Source organism: Polyodon spathula, chromosome 4, assembly GCF_017654505.1.
Source record: "Polyodon spathula isolate WHYD16114869_AA chromosome 4, ASM1765450v1, whole genome shotgun sequence".
NCBI lineage: Eukaryota > Metazoa > Chordata > Actinopteri > Acipenseriformes > Polyodontidae > Polyodon > Polyodon spathula.
This window is the reverse complement of record NC_054537.1, coordinates 65,693,242-65,718,578: the sequence shown is the minus strand read 5'-3', so window position 1 is coordinate 65,718,578 and position 25,337 is coordinate 65,693,242. Positions and strand designations below refer to the sequence as shown.

At 36.1% G+C, this 25,337-nt stretch overlaps 1 long non-coding RNA gene across 2 annotated transcripts in view; it reads right to left on the bottom strand.

Moving 5' to 3' along the window:
* Window positions 1-23,848, bottom strand: part of LOC121314760 — a 77,867-nt gene extending 54,019 nt beyond the window's left edge. Inside the window, exon 1 of one of the 2 annotated variants that reach the window (XR_005950150.1) lies at window positions 23,710-23,848. This is a non-coding gene — a long non-coding RNA (uncharacterized LOC121314760). Of the gene's footprint in view, window positions 1-14,090; window positions 14,220-23,709 lie in introns of those variants that run through there. The other variant, XR_005950149.1, reaches the window with a different exon arrangement.
* Between the last annotated feature and the right edge of the window lie 1,489 nt (window positions 23,849-25,337).

Below are 25,337 nucleotides of genomic sequence, written 5' to 3'. Positions count from 1 at the left end.
AAAAAACGTTTTTTCACTTGACCTCTCATTGATAAACTTTTCAAATATTAATGTTTTGGACTAAATGGTTCCACTGTATATTGTAGGCCTGAGTGACCTCCCATTGATGATATACAGGTCAAAGCTTGACCTGATGATTTGGACACCCACCCTACCTTTACATGGTCATAACTTCCTCCATGATTGACACAGAAAGACTGTGTTGGTGTCTTTTTAAAGCTCTCAAACAGATAATGTGAAATACAAGATAAAAAAAAAAAAAAAAAAAAAAAGTTGTGTGCATCGCATCTGTGGCCTTAGACCTCACCCAGGTCAAATCGCATAACCTTGGATTTTTGTCAGTTTTTGACAGATTGTAACCTAGACCCTTATCAACATTTCCTGCAAGTTTCATTTTGTTCCTGCCATTGGCTGAGGCACAGCAGAGTTGAATGCAGAGTGCCAGGTGAATATTCTAAGTGAAGCAATTACACACCTAATACAATTAAACAAAAATATTACTGCAATCGAGCATACTCTCCTCTCCTGTTAAATTGAAGCTGCAGTGAACTGGTGCAACTGTAAAAGCTATTAATATATTAATGAATTAACCAAGGTGCCCTATTTATACAATTTGCTAAAAACAAACACATATAGGTGAATTAAATACAAACTGATGCTTAATTGTGCACATTTGCTTCACCAGGAGCTGCAATTACTGGCCAAATCTAATGAACCACTGGGCCTGGAAAAGAAAAACGTATTGTTAGAACTGGTGGAAATGTAGACATTTCATTTTCAGGTAGTCTAAGTTGACCTTTTCTTTCGTAGCCACATTGTCAAGGCTTTTGATGCTTTGGTCATCATCCTTGTCTCTCAGGATGTATGTCCTTTCCGTTACAGTTGATGGCTCCACTGACGTCAGCACATCCCCCCCCAATAAATTGATCTGGACAGAATGACTGTGCTGGTCCACTCATTTGTAGAAAGTTCATTTCAGCCTCTCATTTCTTCTGATCAGCAGACACCACCAGCCCAAGCCACCAGTGACTGTCATACTGAACAGTAACATTTTCTTTCACTTGGTCAAATGGTAGGAAATCCTGTTAATGTGATTGATTCTTCTCTTTGTTGTGTTGACTGGGAGAACTCTCATACAAGGACTTTTGCTTTGGAAACGGGTTGAAAGAAGTGGAAATGCCGTGTACCAGGCACAGTTCTTACCTTAAGGAATTGTTGCTCTATTAAATCTTGCTCAGCTTGCCAATTGCTATCGTGAAGTATTCTACTTCAAGAGCAGGAATGTTGTCTTTTGCAAACCTGTACAATTGGTGTGGAGTCTGGATCTGGTGATGGTATGGATGCTGCAAACTGGCTTTATGGATCGTCCTACACCATCACAGGGTCCTTTGCCATGAGATGTTGCAAAAAAGTTTCACTCTGCTTCCACGTTAAAATCTTCCAAGTGCTGGAAATGTTGAGGACATTTTTACAGTTGTTACATTGTCCTGCACATCCGTGAGAGAAGTAATAGATTTCTCTTGGGCACCTCCCAAATTTGTTCTCCAAGAACCTCAAAAGATGTTTTCAAAAGAGATAAACAGAGACTGTGTCATGCGTCATACATTCTGATACTGCAGCATATGAGATGTTGCTGAGAACTCCCATCTTTGTCTTGCTAACAGAAAACAAAATAATGTATGGTTGTCCGAGAGTTGTTCCAATGGTGTGATTGTGCTTCATCTTGCATGACGAAGGGGAAGTTTTCTGCAAAATCACAAACTAGGAATTCATTTTCTTGAAGGAGTTCATCCCTCAGCTGTTCACAAGATGCAGTCTCCATCTTTGCAATGAAATCATGTCGTCGAAGATGTTAGAGATGGCTTGTGAAAGTCTCTATGAACCGATCCTCAGGATCATTGATTGTCTGAAGGGTGAATCTGTCAGTTGCAGTCCACTTCTGATATTCCACTGCATCCACTTGGCTAATTTTCACACTATCCTAAGTGGCAATCGACATTAGGTGGGGAACACACGAGATAAGCAATGCCGATAGTGATTCAAAAGGCATTTCTGTACCTGCACTCATTTGTGAAAGCTTACAACAAATGAACATCAGCTTTGCATTCTGGTGTGTTGTGCAGACACGCACAGCATGGGTACAGCTACTGCCTGCCAATATATACTCCACTGGTTTCAGCTCTGAAAATTTGGAGAAGCCAATATTAATGTCAGGATGCTGTAATTTGAAGAAACGATACGCCCCTGAAAGATTGCAGAGAACAAGCTGTTTTTTATTGGTGCTCCCTCCTTCCCCGACTATTGTAAACGGAAACAAAATTTCTTTTCGGCCAGGAGTCAAATAACATATTCCCTCTTATAGAACAATTTTAGCATTTGAGCAATCTCCTTTGTTAGCATTCTCCCCCCAATTTTTGATTTTGGATCTGATAGGAATCCCTTCTCTTTCTGTAAAGTCTTGGCTGTCCTGGACATGTGGTAGGTAATACCAAGCTCAGCAGCACTCCTCCATATAGACCAGGACATTGGGACAAATACGCTATCCATGTCCTTGTTTACTTGTGAAATCTCATGCTCCTTTTCAGCCTCAAATTTCATAGCTTTCAGGTTGTTTGCCTGAATAGCATGAGGGCTGGATTCTCTGGAACTAGACTCCTTGGGGTCACTTTGTGATGAAGATGATTTTTGGTCTCGGTCAGGACATTCAGCTAGCAACTTCATACAAGGGTAACATAACTTCTGGCCATACACAAAGTTCAGCTTCTGGTGGGCCTTGATCTGCTTCTTTGTTAAATGTGTGACCTTTAGTGCAGCACACTCCACAATGCTTTGCAAATGGGTCACAGAATGCTTTGATGTCTAAACGCCAAGAAAGTCATTGGAAGTACTTGCCATGCATGTAACAAATTGTCTTCAATATCAAATAGACTGCAAAAACTTAAGCTACAAACATTTCGATGTCAAGAATGTTAAACGGATAAATATAATATATACATGTTTTTTGGAAGGTTTAAGGACACATCTTGGTTGCGTTTTAGTTGGATTTTCTTGTTTTTCATTTCATAAAAGGGCACATTTCAGTATTGATCTGTATTTAATTCACCTGTGCTACACTTTAGTTACGTGTGTTAATAGGCCAAGTTGGTTAATGAATTAACATGAGTCTGTTACAGCTGCACCAGTTCACTGCAGCTTCAATTTAACACCTGACACTCTGCATTCAACGCTGCGCTATGCCTCAACCAATGGCAGGCACAAAATGAAACTTTCAGAAAATGTAGATAAGGGTGTAGACCACAATCTGTCAAACACTGAACACAGAACCTTCCATATGAGAAGATAGTGCTATTGGAGAGTTTTAAAACGACACCTGTCATTTATGGAGGAAGTTATGATCATGGAAAGGTTGCGTGGGGGTTCCAAAATGAACGGGATGTCACTCAAGCCTATAATTTACACTGTAACCAAGTCTCCCAAAGGCAAACACAAATCAAAGGAGGTCGAGGTGTTTGGGGATTGATTTCATATGGAATGACCCTAAAATGAATCTTTCCAAAAAACTCAGAGCTTATCCTCTTTTAGTATACTACGTACACATACCGACAGCGGCATAAATCAGCCATCGAAACTTACAGAAAAAAAATCCTTACCATCAATTCCAAAAGAATATTAAGAATATTTTCATTTGGAATATATGCGGATTTTCAGTCAATATGTTTGTTAAATTTTTTGGCATACATAAAAATGTTTTGGGGATTAAATGTCACAAATTTTTCAATCGCGTTCCACTCGTCACATAACGCAGTTCAAGCTTTTTAAAAAGGATCATTAGTTCCAGCAACCATACTGTTTTGTGAGTCATTGTTAATCAACACATTGGGAGAATACATGAGGGCCTAAATGCCTACTCATTTGTTTATGATGAAATGAAATTAAAAAATTTAAAAACAGGTCATCTATTTAAGAAGGATATAAATGAATAGAAAAATGACACAAGATACCTTGGGTAAACTTTGGATGACGTCATTATTATTTTACTCCACTACTGCCATGTTAGAGCAAAAAGAAAAATTAATTCCTTGTCAGCATTGTGAGCAATAAAAGATAGTAGAACTCCATGTTAAATAGTGCCGTGCACTAACGATCAAAGGCATTTGAATCTCACAGTGAAGTCATTGTCATTGATCAAGTGTAAAGGATACATGCACATGTAACAACAAGCATCTCCACTGACTATGCCAGGGCTTCTCAAACTCTGTCCTGGGGACGGCTGCTGGTTTTTGTTCCAACCGAGCTCTCAATTACTTAACTATACCCTTAATTGAACTGATAATTTGCTTAATTAGACCTTTTTACTTGTTTTCAGCTCTAAAACAGTTGCAGAGTTCAAGTTAGCTATAACATTTGATAAGTAACTCAATCATACTGGAAATCTTTTTTGTTTTTATCGAGTTTCTATTGTGGTGGTGGTGGTGGGGGGGAGCATAATGTAAGCAAACTGACATAGCTGAAGTAACAGTTTATAAACATGAAGTAAAATTGACTTGTTAAATACAGCGTAGTTATTGGTATGTCCAGTTAAGAATGTGGCAATGGTTCATTTTTATTGTACGACACCAATAATGGAACTTGACTGAAAGAATCACAGATAACAACTGCATACCAAAACATAAAGATAGTATCTCAAATTCTGCAGTCTGTACCACTGAAATGGCCAAAATCAGTGTGCCAGTGAAAGGATTAGTACCTGTAACACCAGTAATGCAATAAATGCAGCTGTGTACAATCTATTGAGCCCCATAAACTTCAAGTGACATTACTTTGATATGGCAGTCACCTCGGGGCACAGGTCAATGTGAATGGAATTGATCTGGGCTTTTAATTTCTATAACACTGAAAACATGAAGCCAGCACCTCAAATAGAGTATGACGGTTTGACGAGTATGCAGGAAAAGCTCCCCTCGCAATTTTTACACCAATTACAAAACTCATAAATCTGAATTTTAAAGAAAAAACAATTTTATTTAAGCATGGTTAACATTTTCTCTCAATCAGTATCATCTTTATGATAAACCGCATACTAGAGATTTAATTCTCCTTGAGACAGCCAAAATGAAAAAAAAAAGCTTGTTACTATTTTTGCATTAAAACTCCAAACAGAACGAACACAAATGTTTATTGTATGTAGACAATAAAATATGCGAGATATTATCACATAAAAAATGAATGATTGAACATTAAACATTTACCATTTTTCTATGAACGCAGAAGCAAAGGTTTATAGACAGTGCTCAGTTTGATATAGTTGTTTTCAGTAAATTTATCTCCTGTGGAAAAGCTTATGAATCATGAATTCACATATACCAATACAAACGGAGCACCCATAATGAAAATGCATGGTGAAGTGTAAGGGAATAGATTGGTACGAGAGTTCAATTTGGGAATTTCGCAAACAATTAAGGGCTTACAGTAAGTATTCTGTGTTTTACACAGATTGCATGTTATCCTTGGAATTCAGTTAGTTTTTCTTCAGCCAACAATTTTCACAAAACTAATCTTAAAAGAAACATGCTGTGTGTTGAGCACAAGGAGACAAATCTCAATCTATCCGATTTGAAGAATAAGCTAACATGTCTGAAGCTGGGAATCGGCCGACATGAGTTGGACAAGTAGAACGATAGACATGTTTTAAATGAACTATTGAGTGGAAATATTCGATTGCAACAAGCAATATGAGAAACGGAAAAACAAACCAAAATCTGTTTTCATTGTATATTTTAAAAATAAAAAAAAAGGAAAACCACTTGATTCTTGTTTTTTTTTTATTTTTATTTATCTGCTCAAAATCCAAAAATGAATAATAAATCAATTTACCATTTTTAATTCAAAATGAAAAACATTAATGGGCGGAATATACATGCCCTGATATTAAAGGGCAGTTAAACTTTCATAACATACGCATAAATGGTTTTCCAGATATATGGAAAAATATTAAAGTGTGACATAAGGCATGCATATGACTGCCTCTACTATGTCACCGGGTGGGATACTAATAAAAATTTCTTGTCCAATGCCGGAGTGTTATATTTCAAGGGCAAAAGTTTGGGTGCTAGCCTCAAGTTAACAGTCCTGCATTGGGTCAGGTACCCGCGGCGCCCGCGGGTGGCCCACAAAAGCAGGTCGGAATGTGAACCTAGAGTCTGAATTTGAATCGGCAAAAACGTTTTGTCCTTTCAGCGTACTCGTCTGTAACCCTTTCCCAAATAACGTAATACAAGGTAAACGTACCGGTATTTCCAGCACTAAAGCAGGAGGAATCAGCTAACTAACCAGTGTTGTTCTCTGTTGTTTGATATGACGCAAGCTCTTTTTATCACGTCTGCTTGGTTTATCTCAATTACCTTGGATAAATCACCTTTCCTTAGCAAAAAAATACAGGTAGTGAACTGCGGATTCCTTCGGGTAATGTTTTGGATTTAGCCATGCCACTCAATGTAGCCTAATCACTAATCATAATTCAAAATTTTAAAGAAACCTTATCTTCCCTCAAACAAGTTCAAACAAAAATTGAGAAAGGAATTCAGCTGTGGGCAGCAGGTATAATTCCACTTAATATTTGTGTAATATTAGTTCGCTGGTCTGTTGTACATGTGTAGGGAAGAAAACTCCACTAAAAACATGTCTTCAGTGCTGACAGATTAAGCAAAGCTGCACTTTTTTAAAAAAATTTTGCAGTCCACAACAAAATATTGCTTGGCCCCAACCAGGTTTCCATCACACCCTATCCAGTGGTGATAGCAGCAGTTGTGGCATTATCATACATGAAAAACATCAGAATATTTACATATAATGTCTAACAATCCCCCACTTTCAACCGGAAGTGTACAATCACACAATCATGCATGCAGTGCAACCAGATAGGCGCTCCATCATAAGCAGCATGCTGGTTATGGAGAAGTCAAAATTACTGTACTAACAAATGTATTCAGAAAGGCGAGGCAGATTTCAAAGCAAGTATGGAACATTCCCCCCCCATCAAAGGAGGCTGAATGAGTGAGCAAGCGGCACAAATGCATTTTATTTAAAAACAAGCACAACATTAACCCAGGTTTTGCTACAGTTATGATTTAATTTGGTAACTTCAATTTAGCCTTTTTCCACTTATAGTACTGTTTTAAAGACTGTTTTAATTTAAAGAACCCTAACAACACAAGTATTGCTTTACTGTACTGTAGCCTTGTATTATTCGCCAGATTGAGGGTGTAGATTGCAGGTGTACACATTTATTAAACCATTGAAAACTCATGTTCAGAGGTACAGGCCTTTCAGACTTACGAACAACCATTCACAAGGGGTTCGTAACTCTGAAGTTGTACTGTACTTTAATCACCGATCTAAAAAAAACATATATAAAACATTAGAAATAAAGCTGTCATTACAAACATATTCTTGTCAATATATAGTTAGCATCGACATTACTCACCCTCCCAAATAAGTAAGTGTTTACCAGTAAGGTCTTTAACAGTTGACTCTGTGGGCTCATCTTTCTGCTATTTTTGTGACATTTGCCCAATTTATCATTATTCTGCCAACCTAACAGAGAACGCTATGGGATGAATGAAAGCTATTCTATTATATTGGCCTTAGATCTTTAGGGGATGTTGCGCACTAGCCTGAAAATACTGGTAATGATGGAAATGTATACAAGGTCATCCCTTCAGCTGCAGTAAACAATGTACACAGTGAGACCACCCTGTCCGTTCCATTGTACATTTTTCAGCTATACCTGCTTGAAGCACTGTGATCCTGCAATGTAAATACAGTCTGTGTAACAATGAACTCCATGACTTTCTGAATTGCTGAAAGAGATATGGAGCATGAAGGACAGATGATAAGCATAATGTTAGCAGGGGTGTGTAATTTTGGAACAAAAAAAAAACTTATTTTCCAAGTAAAATATAACTTGTAGGATTTTGGTTTTATTTAATAGTGAACACAAATCAATCAATTAGTGATTAACAGGGGCGGATCTAGCCTTGTAGATTGACGAGTTGACTAAATTCTTCAAGATATACAAAAGGTTCCCTGTGACCCCACCTCAAATATATATCATACATTAAGGAAACGTTACTTTCAATGCAGTTTGGAACACATTTGATAGCAAATTTAAGTAATATACCAACAGTACAACCACAATAAGCAACACTTGGAGTTACTTGCATATAAAAACAGCTTCTGCCTGTTTTTTCCCCCCTCACTTTCCCTATAAGCTGAATTCAACACCTGGTGTACAGGTGTTTTAGTTTGTTGCATCACAGAATCATTGCCAAATATTAGTGCTGCTTTGTGGAATTCTGATTTGTCTTGACTCTCAGTTTTGTAACTGCTGAAACCAGATTTTTGAAGGATTTGTATAACCTGTCAAGCATCTCTGATTTTGTACTGTTCTACCAACATGCACGCAATATTTACAGAAGGCTCCATCAAATTCTGCAAAGACAAAACATTTTTTCTTCTTTTGTTTATTTCTATTATATATTTATTTATTTATTTATTTTTTTAACAGTGCACAACATTTTAGAGATATTTTTCCTCATCCAACATCTTGTCACACGATGGCTAACTGGAACACTGCTGCAGCAGTGATCCTGGTTTCATACCCCGATGGCTTTTTTAAATTTTATTTTTCATTGAAAAATAAAATATACCTTAATACATTGCCATGAGATTTACAGTATTTTATTTTAAAATATGGTACAGATAATCTCATAAGCATTTCATTTTTATCATTATAAACATATTTGTCAATCTACATGTTAATAGTTTAACTAAATCGATAAAAGCGCTAATACTGCTTTTGTTCACATCTAATTAAAAAAAGTTTTTAATATAGCATTTGAACCTAAGAAATATGTAAATATGGTAAATAGCAAACTAGGTTAGCAAATCATTAGATTTTGCTAGGGAAAGTTTGTCTTACCTTTGTTTTTGTTTTGTTTTTTTAAAACACATACGCTTGACCACAAAGTAGACTCAGACATAATTTTATAAAATTACACAACACAATTTTTTCTAATCCGGTAATATCTTAGCGATAATGGTGATTTTTTTTTTTTTTTGCTGCACTTAAAATGTATGGTTTATGTATTAAGAAAGCAGTATCACGTATATGATAATCTACAAAAAACATAAGTGATACCTGAAGTTTAAAAGATTTGTCTGTGCCTTGACAGAAGCTCTCTTGGCAGCCATTTCTGGGTTTCTTTGTAACCAATAGAAGGTCAGCTTTTTCCACAGCAACTGATCAGAAGTGAGGGTGGGATGTAAACACTTAAAAAGGTTGGTGTGTAGGTGCTAGACTTTTCAGAAACTTGTGTGGCTCTAAAATATTCCCCCCTAGTTTCTAAAACCATTCATAGAACAACGAACTCCGGAGAGGGAATGGTGCACAAGCTGTGGAGATAATGGTTATGTTTTAAGCATTCAGTTTCTAATCAGTTAAATATTACAGTACCAGAATATCTGGGCTGCTCTGTGAATTTTCAGTACAGATGTAGCCGTTAAAGCTCTCTTCTCTAAAGACAATTAACTCATGGCTGTGAAGACAGTTCCTTTTGGACAGATGCAAAATCAAAATCCGGGGGTCCACCAGTGGCTCCCACTTGACGTTGTTCCTCCCCACAGAGAACTCTGTCCGCTGTGGCCAGTCCCGCCTGTGGTAGTGCGCCTTGGTGTTCCTGCTGTCCCAAAGGCTAAGATAGCAGGGAAACTTGGTAAAACCGCCTTGGTGACCCATCAGGAATGCCACCATTTTGAAGTCTCCCATGACCTCCCAGCCATACTCATCATACTTCAAGGCGTCCAGCAAGGTCTTGATGCTGTTGTAATACTCTTTGAGGTGCACAGAGTGAGCCAGGGGAAGAGACGGGTACTTGTTACCATTATGGAGCAGCACGGCTTTGAAGCTCCTGGATGAGCTGTCAATGAAGAGGCGTCACTCATTCGGGTTACAGGCGATTCCGATTGCCTCGAACAGACTGGTCACATTGTGGCAGAAGCAGAGCCCATCTTGATGGGTGAAGAAGCTGGAAAAAGGTTGGTGACGCTTCCTCTGATCTGCGACTTGCACACTTTCAACCAACAAGTTCCACTGCTTGAGCCTAGGCGTCAAAAGCTTGGCATTGAACTTGGTGAGACCAAGATCTCTAATCAAGTCGTTGAGGTCTTTTTGGTTGGGGTAGTAAGGGTTTCTCTCCTCAGCTCCACCTCTGAAATTGTCATCTGGATCTACAACGTCTTCCTTGCTCTCTGACTTGCTGCTCTCTTCTAAAGACGGCTGCTCTCTCTCTCCGGAGGAGTGGGTACGGGGAGCTCATGGCAGTGTGGCACCGAGGCGATGGACGAAGGAAGTAGCAGTTGCTTGAGTGGTCAGTGGGTTCCCGCCAAATTCTTGGGATCGCGAACTTCATGGCTCTCTTTTCCCCTCTGTACCATCCTACAAAAATACATTTATTTCACCCATGACTAATGTGTAAGAGATTCTCGCAACATTTTTCATATATGATATATTTTTTCAATAACATTGAAAATTGTAAAATATTTTAAAATTAAAAACTTCTACAATTTTAAAAATTAACAAATTTTATAACATAAAATTTCAAGCAACAATTGTCCATCTTACCTTCCAGAGTTTTGCTGCAGTGCTCGCAGGTGAAATGAGGTGCCCAGGGTTTGTCTTGATCCCCGACAGGCATGCCAAAATATGCCTTGTAGGCCTCACACATCTTAGCAGATGCTTCCACGGAGTACTTTTTCGCTCTTGTCTTGATAAATTGGCCGCAGACATAGCAAAATGCGTCTGCCGGATGCTTGCAGCCTCTTGATGCCATCTCAGAAAAATGCAGATATGTATCCACTTAGGCAGCTGGAACTAAACTGAACTGGTGGGCTTAAGGCCCCTGTATTTATACTACTATTTATATTACTGGAAAGTTCTAGAAGTTACTTCAAGTTTACTTAGCACTGAATCTATCTGGAATGTTCTGGAAAATAGTAAATTACAAAATATCACTGTCCTGGTCACAAAAGCAAAGTTTGTGGGGAATAATAGCCATTTTCTATACTTTTGAGGCATAAGCAATTAGGAAATAACACTTACTACCCAGGAACAAAAAAAAAAAAAAAAAAAAAAAATTGTTACACGGTGTACTCTCTCTCATACCTTTATTCCACTACAAAGCCAGACTGTGATTTAACCAGTTACACAAGCCTTATCCCTGCTAAGAATTTTCTTTCTTATTTTAATTTTACAAGATATACGCTATTAGAATAAAATGCCTGACTAAATGTAACAGCAGAATAATAACATCAAGGAAATAAATCTTAAGTTTACACTAGTTTTGCATCACCCTATAGAATGAACTAATTTGGCTTCATAAAGTCGAATGAAATCTGCTGAAAGTTGCAAAACCCTTTGCGGTCCTATGTCGGACCCTGTCCAACATCAAAAAGACATCAAGCACAGGTCTCAAGTCATTTTTTTTTCTGCGGAAAAAGCAGAGAAAACCTTTCAATGGCCGAATGAAGCCGGGAAAAAAAATTAAAAGGGCCGTATCTGAGCAATACAGATAGCCACTGCACCACACAGATAACACAGACACAAACAAAGGAGATAGCTGCTTTTGCATCCAGTACTCAAAGAATCTCACAGACATTTGCAGAGCTTTGAGAAGTTATAGTAATAAAATAATTGCAATATTGAGGAGTTTGGTGATAAAACAAGTGATCAGGATTAGATTTATCAGTATGCAGGTCTATAAAGAGGTATGTGAAAAATACAGCGAACAAGGGGTGGGGCTTGGCTGGAGATGCAGTATTAATGTCCTTTGGCCATACAGTGCCTTTTAAGCCTGTTTTACTCTGGAAAATAAATTGGACCTGACAAGCGCTGAATAAATGGACTGCAAAGGGTTAACATATACAGTACTAAACGAAAACCTGACAAATTGAAAAGTGACATTTCGAAAAATATGAAATGCTGTACTAATATTTAGGCTTCCGATAGACACTTGCAAAATCATTTCACAGTTTCTTTGATTACATGATGTAATAATACGAAAGATCAAAATGATTATATATCTCAATGCTAAAATTCTAGGTGATGCAAAACTTTTGGCCACAGCTGTAAATGTAAAACACATTTATCCTAACACACTAACCCGAACACTGGACAGGAGAAACACCATGGGCAATTAAGATGGCACTGACTCGACATGATTTTTTTTTTTTTTTTTTTTTTAAGATGCCCTGGAAGGATTCCTGACCATGCCTCAAAACATGCCTGACAATTCAGCGGGGGCAGGGGTGGGGACGGGGGTCTGTTCTCCAGAACGGTACGCAGATTCATAACTGTGTAATTTGTCTGGCCTCGAATATGGAAACGCCTGTCACCCAGGGAGGCATTTTTACCACTTTTTTTTTTCTTTTCTACAACCCTTAATGATAATGGAACAAATTCAAGATTTTTTTCAAGCTTAAATCACTTCAGATGGGATGAAATACAATAGGGGAGTTTCCATTTAATACCATCTAATACAAACATATGTGAATTTCTACCACACCAGTTTTACCACCACTAAAACATAATTTACAATTGGATGTAAAATACCTTCAGCACAAGTAATTGTATACATTAAATTAAATATCAAGACCACTCTCGATGCGAGAGGAGAGCAGAACCAGTGTTGTCATCTTGTGCACTGTTTCTAGCAGTAATAGAGCAACCAAGTCTGAAAAATGTCCTATTTTCAAAAGTGTATCTAATGTATGACACCGGCGCAAAAAAAAAAAAAAACAGCACGTGAAAATATACATATATATATATATATATATATATATATATATATATATATATATATATATATATATATATATATATATATATACATACATACATACACACACACATATACACACACTCACACATTCTTATTAGGGATACAATATTATAATAACTCTCCCTCTGGAATAGTGTACATGCAGACTAGACATTGCCTTTTATATTTCCTACATGTATGCTTTTTATTGCTGACTGTGGTTAGAACCAGGAGCTTAAAAGTCCACCTCTTAATTATTTCCAAATAATTATAGATCATTACCAGTCATTTTAGAAAAAGCCCACCCAGATCTGCACCCAGGTCACTGTATCCACCCTTTATATTAAAATGATTGTAGAGGGTCAATTTAATATTTAGGATTATTACTAAAACTACAACAACGTGTAGTTTGTAGGGTTTAAAAATATAAAATGTAGGGAATTTTAATAGTAGAAATATCCCTGCCATGCACCCACGCTAAAATATACCAGAATACGCCCATAAGAATGTCAATTTCCTGAACCAAAACCGTAAAGAGTGGTCCTATGAGTTTGTTCAGGGTTGTCTTCAATGTTATTACATGATTTTCGAAATACTTGAGCATTCATATAGCTAGAAAAAACAATCGAATATTTAGAAGGGCAAACTAATAACATTGTTTCTTCGGTGTTTCAGATGGACTGTACAGTGGGTCTGCGGTGCTTCAAATGTAGCTGTTTTTTCTACAGTGCATGTTCATTCACTAATGGCACAATAATACAAAAAGTGTTGCATTTGTAAAGCGACACAAACACAGCATTATAACTTTTGGTCCGAAATATTGATGCAACTCCATAATAAACACAATGGCAGCGATCACAGCAGCACCAAGGCATACAGGCTTTATACAGCAGAAAACACTTCAACAAAAACGCGTAACTTCAGTTAAACTATGTCGAATATTTTAAACAATAAATGACCAGAAGAAAATCTCTATGCAACATTTGCAAGATCATTTTAAAACGTTTTGGATTGCGAACAATCAACGATACACCAATCAGTTAACATTAACAACCTTACAGAATAAAATTCGTACTCTCATTTAGGTAAGCAATAACTAATTATATATATATATATATATATATATATATATATATATATATATATATATATATATATATATTTATTAAATAACAGCTATATGCATCTCCAAACCGGTAACAAAAAAAGACTTACTAATTCTGATCAGCTGTTGATATCCTCGACCGCTAGATAACTCTGTTAATTTCTCATCGAACAATCACACTGTCTGTGTTTGACCTGAAATACCCCCTACAGAATCTCTCGTCTCCCAGAATTCTGAAACATTGCATTGAGCAAAAAAAAAAAAAAAAAAAATCATTATCTACGGCATCGCCAGCGGGACAATCTAGTTCATCTCACTTTTACCATGCATAAATCTACAGAGATTACGCTGCATGTATTTACTGTGTGTACTTACTTGGTTGTACTGCACATGTGTTATTACTTCTGGTCAGCCGCCGCGGGGTGACCGAAGTTAAATTAGCCCACCACAAGTGCACAATTCAAAGCAAGTTGTTTGCAGTTACCTGGTTATCTACGTTACACACTTTAGAAGGACCAACCAAAAAGGAAGCTTGGAGTCTCAGTTTAGAACGACCAACCAAACAGCAAGCTTGGTGTCTCACCCTCCACCTCATCCTAAAATATGTGGTGTTTTCCACACACATTAGAGGAAATGCTTCCAAAATATACTGCGTTAGTGTTAATGGTGCAATACACTGCAGTATGAGAGTATTCTGCACAACTAAATAGTCATGTTACTGAACAAATGAAAAATGTACTTCAAACTAAAACAATCCACAAATAAACAACATAAGAAAACTTCCTTAGTTCAGAAACAGTCAATCATTTTGTTTAAAAGAAAAAGAAAGAGAAAATCCTACTTTTTGCAACAGTTCTGTAAATGCTATTGCATCAAAAACCCAAAAATGGAACCCTAGCCCTCTGGACACCTGTACTAAAAGCAAACATGATGTCGTAGCAGTGACCTGGATTATCATGGACACTGGAACAGGCGTCACTCTCGGTCACTGATTAACTGGTTTCATTTTTTTCAGGAGCCACTTTAATTGCTACAGAACACTAAACTCTAAAATTGACACACACCAAAAAAAAAAAAAAGTGTTTTTACACATAGTGGTGCAACACCTAATAAAGGCCCACTATGGGTGGCTTGCATGGAAGTGGATTAGTTACTTCTAGAGTAATGCTACTCCAGAAGTAGTTATTCTGAGAGTAATATAGGGTTGCACGAGAGATGATTAACAGATGAGTCACTATTCTCATGCAAAAAATAATCAGAGGGGTAAATTATGCAAATTGAATAAAGTGTTCAAAATTCCAAGTACTAAACTGAGTTAGTTAGTCAAAATATGTTTGCATTAGAAAACAGTATATATTGTGATGGACTGCCCTCTAGTCACGTTTTTCTTCTCCAAATAAACACTTTTAGACACAGAATGCCAGGAAACGTTGTAGCGTGTTTATTGCGGACAACAAAAAGAAAATAAACAAAACAAAACCTAACCCGACATAGATAAACAAATGTTTCCTTAATTAATAATAAGGCAGGCTAAGCCTGTTACCTTGTCAGCAAAACCAAATCGTAATCCAAATACATTTTCCAATAGTTCGTTTTCCCGTTTCACAATACTCGCAATAACCTGCTTACTCTCCCACCAAACTCCTACACCTACATCCACACCCACACCCCCCACAGACACTTTTAAACGATAATTAATTGGTTTTTGAATCAACCTGGAGTTGGTTCTGACTCCAGTAACCTATACTGGGTCCTAATGCCCCCACGTATGGTCTCTACTAAATACGACCTATTTACTTTAAACCAGATTTAATTATTTTAACTCCCATTTATTATTCACACCATTATCATTTAGTAGTTAATCAATTATCCCATCTTTAGTTTTAACCTCAAGCACATTATATTATTCAATTTCTTTGTTTACCCTCCAGTTAGTTTATGTTCTCCTTTCACCTTTTGTTCTTTCCCTAACCACACTATATATATCAGCCATAACCCCAATATTTCAATCCCCAATATTTTCCTTTGTAGCAACCCCCTTCTGAACTTTTTTTTTTCTCACTAGCTATCTTTCCACCGCTGTATCAAGGTATTTTTTGACAAAAAGCGGTGATTTGTATGAAGGTAATAAGTAAACGTGAACTAAAAAAAAACAAATATAAGAATCATATATTTTAAAGTACTTGCCGGGAACATCCTTTCTTTCCCACCTGTCTCTCAGTTCTCTCCTGGACAGAGATGTGCAGGACTATAATAACTAGAAGTTGCTAGCAACTTTATGGCTTCCAAGGTGTTATCGTAAAACGTAAGCATTGTGATCCATAATACCAATGAGCTTTGCTCAGTTGTGGACATTATTTCCCACATGCCTCTACTATTCTGTAAAGTTTCAAGAGTACCTGTGAAAAAGTGTTGTTGTTGTTATGGAACATACAAAATTTGAGTAAATGTGACCAATCAGCTTAATTCATTTGTGTACATTAATATGATGTTTATAGGTTTGTATATGTGTTCCATAATAACCATGACGCTATCTGCACCCTCTAAGGAGTTACAAAGTAAGTTTTGAATTTTATGGACATTCAAAAATTTGGCTTGAAAAATCCAATACGGCTGCCAAACCATGTGACGAATCAACTTCATTCTCTCTTTGACATTAATTTTCATAGGCCTCTACTACTTATATGAAGTTTCATTGCTTTACCACATTTTACCATAGATAAACACTGCAATATATGTAAATTGACCACAGCTGAAATTTGACTGGCTTGTGGCGGCCATGTTATTTTATGTAATGACTTGCCTTGCACACAATTAATAAGGAGATATTAAGAGAAGACGTTAGCATATTTTTTGACAAATTCAACATGGCCGCTGAACCATGTGGCCAATCGACTTCTCTTGAATAAATGTAAATCTAGGGCATAAGGGTAGTCTGTGCCCCAAGTTTCAGATCTTTACCATAAGCAGTTTTGGAGAAGATGATTTTTTTTAATTGTCCAAAATTCTTGAAAAATCCAATATGGCCACCAAACCATGTAACCTGTGCTGTTGATTTTAGAGCCATTTGAAAAAAAAAACAAAGGAAGAAAAAAAAAAACTAACAATAGGCTACCCAGCCATGGGTCTGGAAGCCTAATTAACATAGACACATTGTAGCCTACATAATTTCTAGCATTTATATTTACACTTTGTAAACAGTACCTTTTTTATATTGTAATCCAAAGTAGTGTTTATTGACTGTTGGCGATTGTGACGTTATACAAATAAAGAGGAAACATCTTAAAAATAATTTTGTTTGTAATGCAAGTAATGATAAATCCATCTTATTTTTCAGTCTACAAAGTAAACAAAATTAACTTGCCAGATACAATTTAGATAAATAAATAGAATTACACTAACCATGACACCCCACCTTTATTTATTTTTGATCTAGATATGGAAACAGCAACAAAAAGGGGGAAAAATTACAGCGATTTTGAAAAAATTACAGGTTGCATGGAAAGAACTAAAGCGAAAGACAAAAAAAAGAACTAGCAAAAGAAAGAAAAAAAAAGGACTGGAGGTGGACCTGTAGAAAGGCAGAACGACCCCCTGTCACTCACAATTAAAGAAATTACACCCCAAAACTATGCCTATATTGAAGAGGTCCAAGATAGCGATATGAAGCAGGAAGAATTAATAATGCATGCTTATCTGTAGAATCGGTGTCAGGTAAAGTTTTTTTCTTTTTCTTTTTGTTTTTTTTATTAAAATACCTGAACAAAAATACAACTGTAATCTTTATTAACACATTTTAAAATGATAACAGCTAAGATTATACTTTTTTTTTTTTTTAATTATTATTTTATTATTATTATTATTATTATTATTATTATTATTATTATTATTATTATTATTATTATTATTATTATAGTTCAAGACCAATTAACATTTCAGGATCCAGGCACTTCTGTTGCCACTGACAGTACTGAAATCTGCATACACAGCCCACAGTTCTGCAAAAATGATAACAGTGCTGTAGTAGACCTCGTCAAAGAACTGCACCTTGTGGGAAAGGTGGTGTTCCTAAAAGAGCAGGAACTGCGCATTAGGACACTGAATGAAGATGCAGAAATGAAAAGAAACAAGCATGGCTTAAAATGGAGAAATTAGAATTATTAAAAAAAAAAAAAAAAAAAAAGATGGACAGATACTCAATAAACTATGTGCAATAAACTAATTTAAATGTTACAGATGATCCAGAGTCTGAGGATTTTGAGCTATCTGATTTAACAAATGTTCATCATAAGGATGTAAATCAGATTGCATATACTTGAGTTCCTATGAATTATTGTACATTGTATTTAATTATTTCAAGCAACATGTGTAGTTCCTATTTATTGTTAAATTGTAATCAAGAGTTTTAAAGGTTCTTTTTAGTTTTTAGTTACATTGTATTTTTCACAAAATTTTGTCTAAAATAAATTTCCTTCCCCATAACTTTAATCATCCACTGATCAAACCAATTGTAATTATTAAATTATGTATTAATAAAATACTTTTAAAAAGTTTATTTTCTAGTTTACATACTTTAACCTACATCAATATACACATAATTTAGATACAAAATAGCATAATAGATTTAGATTTATAGCAGTGTGTTTGTGTGTGTAGATACATTTATACGGTTAAAAGATGCTAGTTTGATGAAATATACATCCATTATTTAAACTCACTTTAAGAAAAGTGCTGAATGATGAAAGCTCTCTGCATTATCATTCTGTTGGACCACAGCATGAACATCTTCATCAGCTTCCTGAAGTTCCCACTCCTCTTCTGCTGCTAGTTTTGACATGCTGTGCAGAACTGTGACTGCCACTATTATATGTCACATCAAGATGGTCTAATCTTAAACAGTTTCCAAGGCAGGCAAATCTTCTTTTTAATATTCCGAACAACCACTCTACCACTGATCTTATCAAATCCCAGCTCGGCCACTGACTCATTGTGCGACACTGAGCAAGTCACTTAACCTCCTTGTGCTCTGTCTTTCAGGTGAGACGTTCTTGTAAGTGAATCTGCAACTGATGAATAGTTCACACACCCTAGTCTCGTATCTTGTAAAGCACTTTGTGATGGTGTTCCACTATGAAAGGTGCTATATAAAATAAAGATTATTATTATTATTATTATTATTATTATTATTATTATTATTATTTATTATTATTATTATTATTATTTTAAAAAATGGGGTACAGGCATACTCATTGTCCCCAAGTAGAACTCCAGTAATTTCACCAGCTTCAAATTTCCAATATTTTAACACATGTGCAGTCAATGCACCCTACTACCCTAGGAAAGCCAACAGCTCTGTGGAACAGCCTTTTCACAGGAGGCAGATCTTCCTCTCTTTGGAAACTTTATTACCTGGAAGTCAAGGCTAGAAATTGCCTTGGCAACCCTATGTACAGTTATGCAGACTGATGCCTCACTTACTCCTAGTAGGTCACCAGATACTTTATGAACATTTCCAGCTGCTAAAAACCTTAATGTTAAAAGTACCTGTTGCAGTGAGAAAACTATTTATTTCTATTTGTTAGGTGTTGTATGTTTCCAGAAATCGTCTCCACCAGTCCCTGTACTGTATCTTTTGTAAACAATAAAAAGGTTAGTCTGATCTCTAAATACTCTTCCAGGTCTTCTTGTCCTTCAAAATCAAATATTTGCTCAAAATCCAATAAATACTCATCCATATTCCAAATACTAAATGAAAGAATATAGCCTACTCCTCTACTAAACCAGCCTCTACCCAGTTTTAACTTACTCTTATTTACTTCTTTAGTAAGCTTACTCAGCTGTGGTGAAAGCAGACTAACCTTACTCTGCTGTTTACTCTGAGAGTAGCAACTCTTCAGTTACTCTGCTTTTACATAAGCCACCCTATGTGTCCAAATGCGCTGTGTTTGTTTATTAAAACAAAATGAACAGGAATCTGGTGCACATACAGTACTGTGCAAAAGTTTTAGGCAGGTGTGAAAAAATGCTGTAAAGTAAGAATGCTTTCAAAAATAGACATGTTAATAGATTATATTTATCAATTAACAAAATGCAAAGTGAGTGAACAGAAGAAAAATCTACATCAAATCAATATTTGGTGTGACCACCCTTTGCCTTCAAAACAGCATCAATTCTTCTAGGTACACTTGCACAAAGTTAGGGATTTTGTAGGCACATAGTCAGGTGTATGATTTAAAAATTATACCAGACAGGTGCTAATGATCATCAATTCAGTATATAGGTTGAAACACAATCATTAACTGAAACAGAAACAGCTGTGTAGGAGGAATAAAACTGGGTGAGGAACAGCCAAACTCAGCTAACAAGGTGAGGTTGCTGAAGACAGTACACAAAAATCATACACCATGGCAAGACTGAGCAGTCAAGTCTGAATAAGATTTTTGAGTGTGCGACCAACCATGTCTCTACAAGCGTAATCGAGCAGGGTTTATATTCATTGCTCTTAAGTATTTAACTGCAGAGACATTAATATATAAAGTGCCATATATATATATATATATATATATATATATATATATATATATATATATATATATATATATAAAGTAGCTTTCGAGTTAAGGGGAATGAAAGCAATAAATAGAGAACAATGGTTAATCAGGAAATATGCAAATTTCAGCATTACAACAGCCAATCAAATCGTGTGAAAGTCAGCTAAAGGCCTGTACAATCACAGCATTTTGTAGAAATAAATCAAAGTCTTCAGCAAAGCCATCACTGAACTAATGCATTTTTGGGGGCAGTTTTTTCCTTCTGGTAGGGGGAAGAGTTTGATTTGGGACTTCACAGATAATGTTAAAAAGTATATCATGGTCAATGCCGAAAACCCAAGTCAAAGATTCAAGTGAATTTAGTTTTATTCTTAGTTTGGTGTAAATCAGAGGGGTTAGGGTCTTACTTTTTGGGTGAGTTGACCCGCATTCTAGTAGTTTTTCAAGCACTGTAGAAACAGATTTGTTGAAGTGTGTATTCTTGTAACATATGTAATTTGATCTTGCTGAACTGCCTGAAATGTATTTGGATGTAGACTTTAGCATACACATCAAAAGGCAGCCAAGTAAACTCCTGTAATAGTTGTACATAGTTAAGAAAACTGATATACTTGACCTTTGGCCCATATTTGACTCCTGTACACCCAGAGACCACTTTCAAAGACAAAATGTCTCGTTCTCAATCACTCAACAACACCCACAATTCACGATTTTAGCCACTTTTAACAAATTTGCCTCTGTGAAGATTTACAATCATCCCCCACCAACGGGAGCACCAAACAAGCGAGCAAGACCAATAATCCTCGGAAAGTGACTAAGAAAAGAAAAAAGCATACCCCATTGAAACTCCTTTTCCTTATAAAATGTTATTTTTTGCAGTTCATTATCTACCCAGTTTAATTCGCCGTTCCTGAATTACCAAAAACAACATTTTATTTAATATTGATTTAATTTAATAATTATTTTCCTGTAACACTGAAGCCCACCTAACACACACACACACACACACACACACACACACACACACATATATATATATATATATATATATATATATATATAGTAAACCAGGCTTCACTCTCCGCATTTCGTTTGCCTCTTTTAAAGCAGACCCAGACAAAGGACTTGAATTTTCAACGCAATATTTTTAAAAAAACAAAATAAACAAAAACCTAGCTCTCTTCGAGCTCTAACTAAACACAAACTGGAAGCTAAACTAATAACTGGACAATTAAGCTGTTTACCTGTTTGATAAAAACAAAACACACAGGTTTCACAAAAAAGCCTTTACACAGTAAACAATAAATAAACGTTTCTGGCAGGGAGGATATTAACCCCCTTCCTGCCTTGTTACAATATATATTACAGCAATAGATGTTGTTAAGAGTCATCTCACTTTACTTCTTCTAAGATAACAAATTGAAATGAATGTACTTTTAGTATGCATACACGCATACTTTATTTTAAGTACTTGTTTTTTTGCCCACCCCAGTAACAATTGTACATCAATTAAATTGGCTCCAGTTTTTTACAATAAATAATACAAAAATATATTAATTTATGTTTTAAAGAATTGTATAGGTCTCTCTCTGTCACATCCTTTGCTACACTATTTATTCAGAAAGAAACGTCTGACAGTATCTGTGAAACCCATGTTCTGTCTTGTTTAAATGAAGATAGGTGCCAATATGTTACGATATCATTAGAAATATAACTTTGCTTGCACTATGAAAACTAAGAAAAAAGTATGTTACAAAAGTTTCTAACTATAACCACGTTTACTTATAGAGCTCTATATTACAAAACAAATGGTGTTTTCTTTCTAACCATATATTCTCAAAAAAAGTTATTTTGCAAAAAAAAAAAAATGCATCTGTTAGGGTTGTTATTAAAACACTACACTGCTTAGGCAGGTCTTGTTGGTAGGGGTGGCATCAATTCCACTGCCATGTTTTATGTGCTGTCAGTTTGCTGGGTGGGGGTGGAGAGCTGCATGCAGGGCAACATGAGGGGAAGTGGATAACCATGGTTGATCCTGAGACACTGGTGCAGGTCAGTCTGTGACAAATATACCAACAGGTAACACCCTACCATGTCCAATTTACAGCAAACTTGGTTCTTGGAGTTGTTTCAGGCGAACAAGCTCAAGCTTACATTTTAAACTGATCAGGTAAAGGGGACAAAAGTCATAGTGAGGTCAAAATGTGGTTGATGGTTACCCCCTCATGCTACAGAAAAATACATATGAAAGAAAACAAAAGGACGTTTTTTGACCTTTGACACTGGAGTGAAACCCCAAAAATAAAAATCTCAAAAAATTACCAAGAAAAAGTTGCAGTCTGTGCAAGATTTCAATAAGGTAATATTGCTGGTTTGCTTTGAGAAAATCAATTGGCGACAGTAGGGTTTAAAACACTAAGTTTTTGGGGTGATTTGTCATGGAATGCCCCGCCCATTTCAGAAGTACTACCAACAATGCTGTAATCCAAATCTCTGACAGGCTGTTGTGTGGACTATAGATATTCATTGACATAAAGCACTTCTGCAAGGGGAGGGAGTTGAGTCAGCATTCACATTCATATTAGTAACATGGAGAGAGAGGCAGGTGAGCACTACAAAAACAGGACACCCATGCGACAGATGCATTACACAAGTGATTTCAACACCAGAAAAACTGAGGTGTATCGAGGTCCACTGTTGTAAAACTGTTATACAATATTTTGACTGAACTGCAACTAGTTTGTTCAGCCGCTCATTTCTGTATGTCACAGTATTACAGTTATTACAGTATCCACAACCGAAACTGCTAGTGCGTTAAATACATACAGTACCACGACTACGACTACTGAATTTGCTGCTGACATTAGGAATGTATCAATAGTGACGATCCAGCTTGAATTTTTTTTTTTAATATCTGATGCTATTATCAGACCGATTTCTGCAAACAGCACATGTCTATGCATTCCTCTTCTCATATCATCAAGCATATATCAGACGGCATCAGACAATGCAAAACCACTTTAAAATAAAATGCATGCATGCAAAAAAAAAAAAAAAAGTTATTGTACTGTAGTTTTGTTTTACACGCGGCGTCACAATGCAGACAGGAAGGAAGTCTTTTTTTTTTAATTTCAACTGATTTACATTTTTGTTTTTAAAAAAGACGACGACGACTTACCTGCACATGAGAAGGTCAAAGGTGATAAAATGCAGGTGATCCGTGAAACTGTTGTCCTGAAATGACCCAGCTAAACGTATGAAGTTCCTACAATGCATACGAACTTCAACATGGACTCTGACATAACATATGTAAACTGTGTAGCTCTCATTCTGATCGCTAAGGGGAATCAGAGAGCTGGTTGTTTTGCACCAACCACAACCTCGCCCCGTCTACTATTGCCTAAGCGTGTCGAGCAAGATCACGACCGCCAGACCACAGGAACAATTTTTCTCAAAGTACAAGCCAGTTAGCTACAGAAACTAATCTTTTTTACGTGATACAGAACTAGTCAAATGTTGCTATTTTCGGTACAAGCGTGACCAATATAGCAGTCAAATCAATAAAAGAGCCCCACCCAGTCAAACAACTCTGATATAATTTTCTATTATTTCCTGTAAAAAATAAAGAAAGAAAGAACTTGGTTTCCCATTATTCCATAAAGATGCTGGCTATAGCAGTATATATGCAGTTCCAATGACGAAAATGGCAGCTCTGTGCTTCTGTAGATATTTCCTTTAAAATGTTATGAGTATAACAAAAATACCATTACAAAAAGCCAAAAACATTACTGCTTTGTTTACCAAGTATACCTCAATGTGTATTGTTGGTTTACGTTCTTTAGTATACAACTCTGTTACATCACATATGTAACACTAAGTTTTCTGTGTAACAAAACTTGATCTGGAATGTCTAACTTCCCTCTGGGGCAAGTAATATACCTACAGGTGAAACTACCTTAGTGAATGTAATGTTTTTTTGCTAAGACCTGTCATAATACTCTCAGTAGATCTTTAAATTGTTCTGAACTATTCCTCAAACTTTATTGCCCCCTTCAAAGTTCGGGATGCAAAGTCTGTTGTCCAGAATTGTGTTATACTTTTTCTTTTTTTTTTTTTTTTTAATGAAACTTAAGTTATTCATCCTGTCAAGCACCTGCCAATCAATGTCTACTATCAGCTCTACAATATATGTATTTTCTTCAATAGGTAATTTAGAGGTTGTGTTGGTTTCTACTGATGATGTAGAATGCAATGTATTTACACATTTATATAAAACTCTGATATAAAACTAATTCTGATATAAAACTACTAAAAACCTACAAATATAAAACTGCTTTAGCTAGTACCTTGATTGGAGTTAACATTTTGACATACCACTGGTATCAATATAGTACATACTTGTTATCCATTGCAGTGCTAGATACCCTTAATCAGTTGTATAAGTGAGCTGCTCTAGGAGTGTTTGTTGTAATATTGTGCTGCCATTGCTGAATATGGAGTGTGGTCTGCATATGTAGTGCTGTAAGTGGTTTTGATACTAAGGCATCGGTTTTCAAACTTTTTAGTCCAGCAAACTCTCTTTCCTTTTAATTTAGGTATGCACCCAACCAAATAGAGCATAATCAGGCTATGGTGTGCTATAGTCACTGCACAGACCACATTGACGTTGCACTTCTTTAATGATTTGTAAAATGGAAGGTGGCACAGCGAGTGGTTTCTATAGAAATGTTGCTTTGATGACCTATGATAATGTAACTATACTGATATTAATATTTTACACATTTCAGAAGTTCAAAATGCATTTTG